A 7348-nucleotide genomic window follows, 5' to 3' on the forward strand; every position below is an offset into this window, starting at 1 on the left:
CTGCAGCGCCTAGACCAAACAACATGAATTATTTCCCTTCACTGCCTCCACCTCACACTTAGAGTTCTGTGTACAGGCCTGGTCTCCATAATCACACTAACTGTACTGTCCATAGTTCTGGTTTCCATATTATAAGAATGATACAGAGGCACTGGAGATGATCAAAAAAAGATTTACAAGATTTACCAGAAATGAAAAATTGTAACTGTCTAGAATGATTGAACGGGTTTGAGATCTTTTCTCCAGAAAAGAGAAGGCTGAGGGGTGACCGAATAGAGGTCTTTAAAATTATGAAGGTGTTTGAAAGGTTAGATGTAGAGACAATGTTTCTGCTTGTGGAGGAGCCCGATACTGGGGGCCAAAATATAAGAGAATCACTAATAAATCCAATAGGGAATTCAGGAGAAACGTCTTTACCCAGAGAGTGGGCAGAATGTGGAACTCGCTACCACATGGAGTAGTTGAGGCGAATAGCAGAGATGCGTTTCAGGGGAATCCAGATAAGTACAGGAGGGAGAAAGGAATAGAAGGTTGTGTTGATGGGGAGATGAAGTAGGGAGAGAGGAGGCTCATGTGGAGCATAAACACCGACCTGTTGGGCCAAGTGGCCTGTTTCTGTGTTGTAGATTCTATGTAAAAAATTGTGTTACAGTTCTTAATTGTTTGGATTGTAACAAATAAACCCAATAAAATGTATTTTGTTGCAGATCGTGTGAAACATCATCCAACTGTTATCCTCACCCTGAGTTCCGGTGAAGAAATCATCAGCAGCAGGTCTGCAACCGCCGTCTGTTCAATCATCGATTTCCGTCCAAAGTCACTGACCTGAATTGGCTGAAGAATGGACAACTCATGGATTCTGGCTTCGTCACCTCTCCCGTCTTTGAAGTGAATGGGAACTTCTCGGTGACCAGTCGGCTGACATTCCCCGCCGGGGAGTGGTTCGCCGGCTCGGTCTATACCTGCCGGGTCACTCATCAAGGTGTCACCCAAAGCAGAAACATCTCCAGATCTCAGGGTAAGAGGCACAACCCCGGGAAATCCCAGATCATTCTGATCGTCGATCTCAGTCAGGAATTTTATTGGAATTAGTATAAAGCGCAGAAGTGTTTCTAATTTCCAATCACACAGTTTGTGTTCCCTTCCGATGTCAGTGCTGACTCAGGGTTCCTCACGGTTCAGGATTCCATCACTTCGACAAAGGTTTCCCTCAGCTGTGATGTCAGACAGTGAGTGAGGTGTCCTTAGTCTCAGGTTTACCCTGAGAAAACTCCATTTCTAATTTACAATCATGCTGTTTGTGTTTTCTTCCACTATAAAATAAAAGAAAGAGCTGCCTTTACATAGCGCCTTTCCCGAAGTGCTTTACGGCCAAGGAAGTACTTCCTGAAATGTGGTCACTGTTGTAATGTGGAAATCGCGGCGGCCAATTTGCAGACAGTAAGGTCCCACAAACAGCAACGTGACAATGATCATATAATCTTATTATTTGGTGATGTTTGTTGAGGGATGAATATTGGCCAGGACACCTGGGAGAACTCCCCCGCTCTTCCTCGACATAGTGCCATGGGATCGTTTTCGTCCAACTGAGAGGGCAGACGGGGCCTCGGTTTAACGTCTCCTTCGAAAGACGGCACCTCCGACAGTGCAGCGCTCCCTCAGTACTGCACTGGGAGTGTCAGCTCACATTTTGTGTTTAAGTATCTGGAGTGGGACTTGAATCCACGATATTCTGAATCAGGATTCCTCACGGTTCAGGATTCCATAACCTCGCCAAAGAAGGTTTCCCTCTGCTCTGATGTCAGAGAGTGCATGAGGTGTCTTCGGTCTCAGGTTTATCCTGATTGGCTGATCATATTCGGAGCGGCAGTAGGTGTCTGGAACCCTTTACTGGTAACTGTCCCGGGACACACTGCTAGAAAGGACATCTACCCTATTTAGAGAACTGCGTTCAATTCTGGGCACCACACATCAGGATGGATATACTGGCTTTAGAGGGGATGCAACGCAAATTCACCCGAATCGTACCGGGGCTGAAAGGGTTACATTATGAGGCGAGGTTGCAGAGAATAGGCTTGTATTCCTTTAAATATAGAAGATTAAGAGGTGATCTAATTGAGGTGTTTAAGTTGATAAATGGAATTGATAGGGGAGATAGAGAGAAAGTATGTCCTCTGGTGGGGTAGTCCACAACAAGGGGCATAACCTTAAAATTAGAGCTGAGCCGTTCAGCGGTGATGTCAGGAAGCACTTCTTCACAATGGACAGTGGAAATCTGGAATTCTGTCCCCCCAAAAATCTGTTGAGGCTGGGGGTCAATTGCAACTTTCAAAACTTAGATTGATAGAGTTTTGTTTTGCAAGGGTATCAAAATTTACAGAAGCACGTCGGGTAAATTGTGTTGAGGTGCAGATCAGCCATGCTCTTACTGAATGGCGGAACAGGCTGGATTGTCTGAATGGCCTCCTCCTGTTCCTATGTTTCTATTACTGCTCTGCGGTCATATTTCCTTCTGACTGTCTCACCAGCTCACGAATGACAGAAATGAACATAATTACTTCACATCGTAATTACACATTATTCACCACCCAAAGACCCCTTGGAACTCCATTCTCCCGACCTTTCACTTCTCCTCTGAGGGGGGCTGCAACTGGTTCCTGCACATTTTCATCGCCCCCAAAATCGCAACAAGACAGCAGAAAATTAACTTTGTTTCCTGTTGCACCTAAAATCCTGGACTTAACGTGATATCTCGTTTTGAACCAGTGTAATTGTCGTGTAGAGCTCTTCACCCTGGGGCGACATTATAATGAGCGGGAAGTTCGGGCACAAGGATGTATAGACGGGCGTAAAGGAGCAAGAGATTTCAGGAAGAGCGCTATTCAGTGCGTAACATAATTGCGCCCGCATTTATTCATTTTTTACGTCGGGTATTTGCTTCACAGCCCATTACAGGAGGCTCTGGGAGCAAATACACAGGAAATGTTAAAGAGCCTCCCGGAATCATTGTCAATTCGTTGTCCTTCCAATAACGATAGTGTCTAAGCAACAACGAGAATTTGATACCTCAAAGGTGATTTATTCTCCTTGAGAGAGTGAAGGCTGAATACTGGTGTCCTGATTCTGAAGATGAAGTTTTGCTTGACTTTCATTTCTGTTCACAGATGAGATCCAATGCAGCGATCCAGAAATCACTCTTCCACAACCGTCACTGGAACAGGTCTTACTGGAGGCGACGGTGACCTTAACCTGCGTCGTGTCTAATGCTCCTTATGGAGTCAACGTGTCCTGGACCCGAGAAAAGCAGACGTTGAAATCAGAGATTGCCGTCTAACCCGGAGAGGCTCCCAACAGCGTGATCAGCAACTTAAACATCTCGACACAAGCCTGGCTGAGAGGGGATGATTTCACCTGCGTGGTGAGCCATCAGGATATGCCGACTCCTATAAGAGATTCCATCCACAAGGAAAAAGGTGAGCGGTGAGATTGTAGCAATAAGTGAGACACTGTGACTATTTCCGGTGACGGTGCAAGGGCCAATTCGTTCCAGTCAGTGTTTTCACCCCTGTGCTCGCTGACCTACATTGGCTCCCGGTTAAGCAGCGCCTCGATTTCAAAATTCTCATCCTTGTATTCAAGCCCCTCCATGGCCTCGCCATCTCTGTAATTTCCTTCAGCCCCACAGACCCCCGAGATATGTGCGCTCCTCTAATTCTGCCCTCTTGAGGATCCCTGATTATAAATCGCTCATCCTTTGGTGGCCGTGCCTTCTGTTGCCTAGGCCCTAAGCTCTGGAATTCCCTGCCTAAACCTGTCCACCTCTCTACCTCTCTTTCGTCCTTTAAGATGCTCCTTAAAACCTACCTCTTTGACCAAGCTCTTGGTCCCCTGCCCTAATTTATCCTTATGTGGATCGGTGTCAAATTTATTGTCTTAAAATAGTCCTGTGCAGCGCCTTGGGACGTTTTTACTGCGTTAAAGGCGCTATATAAATACAAGTTTTTGCTTTTGTTGCTGTTGTTAATGGACTATTGTTTTAATTCAATGGGTAATTCCACTAACTAGACACACTGGGACCCGAGATGATGCAATTAAGGGCAAGCTGGATAAGTCAATGAGGGGAAAAAGGAACAGAAGGCTATGTTATTAGGGTTAGATGCATTAAGGTGGGAGGAATCTCTTGTGTAGGATAAACAGCGGCATTGACCAGTTGGGCCAAATGGTCTGTTTCAATGTTGTTAATTCTATATAATATTCTAGTCGAACTCATCAAGCTCCCAGAGAGAAGGATTGCATCTCCCTCTGCTCCGGGCTGGAAAACCGGACAGTTTATTGACCTTTATTGTGATTGTTCTGCAGCTAAAGATCCGCGGGAACCGTCCGTGTCTGTCCCCCTGCCCCCGGCAGAAGATGTCTCCGCTCAGAGGTTTCTCCCCCCGAGAGATCTTCGTCAAGTGGACCGTCAATGACAAACCGATGAATTCCGGCAACTACAAGAACACCGAGGAGTGGGCCAGCGGCGCTTCCTACTCCTGTGTGGTGGGACATGAAGCGATCCCCCAGAAGATCATCAACAGAACGGTTAATAAATCCAGCGGTAAACCCAGTTTTCTCAACATTTCCCTGGTTCTGATGGACACCGTCAATTCTTGTCAATGAGAATCTCTCGATTGCATTTCAGTTCTTAAATAAAAACCAATAAAGCCCTTTTCTTCCAATCGTCAGTTACACACACATCCGCTCAATTAATTTCGTTTTCCATTTTTGCCAAGGGGAGGGCTGTTTATCTGAAGCATGATATTTGCCGGTCTCGGGCCCAAGGCTTGTAAAGCCAATGCTCCCAGCTCAGATACACCACGGGTTAGAGACAGACTGAAGCTCTTTCGTGACAGGATACCTCAAAGTAACTTCAGCAACTTTCCTCCCGCTGGGGGAAACATGAAAATTCCAAATTCAGACAAACAAACGCAGCACATTCAGATCTCGGTGTCCCTGTTTCTTGTGTTCTCCATTCCTTCAGAATTGGAGCCAGTTTTTTTTTGCAGCATCGCACCCTCTGCGATCTGAAATGAGGCGCCACACACGAACACATACTGTAATCCCACTCCCCCCACCAGAGAGAGGGGAAAGGTCAATTGTTAACCCACTGTACCTCCCACTCCCCCACCAGAGAGCGGGGAAAGGGCAATTGTTAACCCACTGTACCCCCACGCCCCACCTGAGAGAGGGGGAAGTGCAATTGTTAACCGGCTGTACATCCCACTCCCCACCAGGGAGAGGGGAAAGGGCAATTTTAACCCATTGTACCCCCACTCCCGACCAGAGGGAGGGGAAAGGGTAATTGTTAACCCACTGTACCCCCACTCCCCCACCAGAGAGAGGGGAAAGGGCAATTGTGAACTCACTGTACCTCCCACACCCCCACCGGAGGGAGAGGAAAGGGCAATTGCTAACCCACTGTACCACATCTCTCCCCACCTGAGAGAGGGGGAAGTGCAATTGTTAACTCACTGTACTTCCCACTCCCCCACCAGAGGGAGGGGAAAGGGTAATTGTTAACACACTGTACCCCCACTCCCCACAAGAGAGAGGGGAAAGGGCAATTGTGAACTCACTGTACCTCCCACTCCCCCACCGGAGGGAGAGGAAAGGGCAATTGTTAACTAACTGTACCCCCACTCCTCCACCAGAGAGAGGGGAAAGGGTAATTGTTAACTCACTGTACTTCCCACTCCCCCACCAGAGGGAGGGGAAAGGGCCATTGTTAACCCACTGTACCCCTCATTCCCCCACCTTGAGAGGGGAGCTGCGCAATTTTCTATTATAGTTTCTATTACAGTTTCCATCAGTAAAAATTCAGCTTCTAACTCACTGTCCAAAAACGTTAAACCTGCCGCATGGGAATCACATTGCAAGATAAATATTTATTCAACATATTACCTTTAGCTAGTGTTTGGGGTAAACCCGTCCCTGTTATTCGTAAATTAACAGATTGAATTTTAATAGTCCAAATCTAAACTGGTGATTGAATCCTCTGCGGGTTTCTCAGGGTTGTGTCCCTGATGATTCTGAGACCCATTGGCTGAATTGTTGCATTCCATCGGCTGACGTCACATTGCGTCTCACACAGAACACATTTACACAGAGCGGGGAAGAATGCGCATAAAACTGAGTGTGTGTGTGTTTATGTATAAGTGTGTTTGCGATTTTGTGTAAGTGTGTGTGTTTCGTGTAAGTGCACACACACACAGAAACACACACACACTTACACATAAACTCAAATTAACAGAATAACACAGAATATTACACATACCCAGAATATAATACACACCGTCGTTGTCAGACCCAGTTATTGGCACTCTCTGAAACTTTGAACAATAGCAAAAATATACACATACCCTTAAACAAAACACACGCAAACACACGCATTAACACACACACACTTACACACGCATAAACACACACATCAACACAAAACACACTTACACAAAACACACACTTATAATTACAATCACCAGGGAAGTGGTACTGAGCAAATTGTTGGAACTGCGGTCTGACAAGTCCCCGTGGCCTGATAAACTTCATCCTAGGGTCTTAAAAGAAATGGATAGTGAGGTAGTTGATGCGTTGGTTTTAATTTTTCAAAATTCCCTAGATTCGGGGAAGGTTCCATTAGATTGGAAAATAGCGAATGTAACTCCTTTATTCAAAAAGAGAGGGAGACAGAAAGCAGTAAACTACAGGCCAGCGAATTTAACACCTGTCATAGGTAAGATGTTAGAAGCTATTATTAAAGGCGTTATAGCAGGACACTTAGAAAACTTCAAGGTAATCAGGCAGAGTCAACATGGTTTTGTGAAAAGGAAATAATGTTTAACAAGTTTATTGGAGTTCTTTGAGGAAGTAACATGTGCTGTGGTTAAAGGGGAACCGGTGGATGTACTGTAGATTTCCAGAAGACATTTGATAAGGTGCCACATCAATGAATATTGCGGAAAATAAAAGATCATGATTGAGGGGGTAACATATTGGCATGGATAGAAGATTGGCTAGCTAACAGGAAACAGACAGTAGGCATAAATGGGTCATTTTCTGGTTGGCAAGTTGTAACCAGTGGTGTGCCACAGGGATCAGTGCTGGGGCCTCAACATTTTATAATTTATATAAATGACTTGGATGAAGGGACCAAAGGTTTGGTTGCTAAATTTGCTAATGACACAAAGATAGGTAGGAAAGGAAATTGTGAAGAGGACATAAGAAGGCTACAAAGGGATACAGATAGGTTAAGTGAGTGGGCAAAGATCTGGCAAATGGAGTATAATGTGGGAAAATGTGAAATTCTCCATTT

At 45.5% G+C, this 7348-nt stretch overlaps 1 pseudogene; it reads left to right on the forward strand.

Moving 5' to 3' along the window:
• Positions 1–691: 691 nt before the first annotated feature.
• LOC147118658 (Ig heavy chain C region pseudogene) lies at positions 692–4680 on the forward strand (annotated as a pseudogene).
• Positions 4681–7348: the final 2668 nt, after the last annotated feature.

Source organism: Somniosus microcephalus, chromosome 4, assembly GCF_052327205.1.
Source record: "Somniosus microcephalus isolate GS21.2 chromosome 4, FLI_Smic_1.0, whole genome shotgun sequence".
In the NCBI taxonomy this organism is placed as follows: Eukaryota; Metazoa; Chordata; class Chondrichthyes; order Squaliformes; family Somniosidae; genus Somniosus; species Somniosus microcephalus.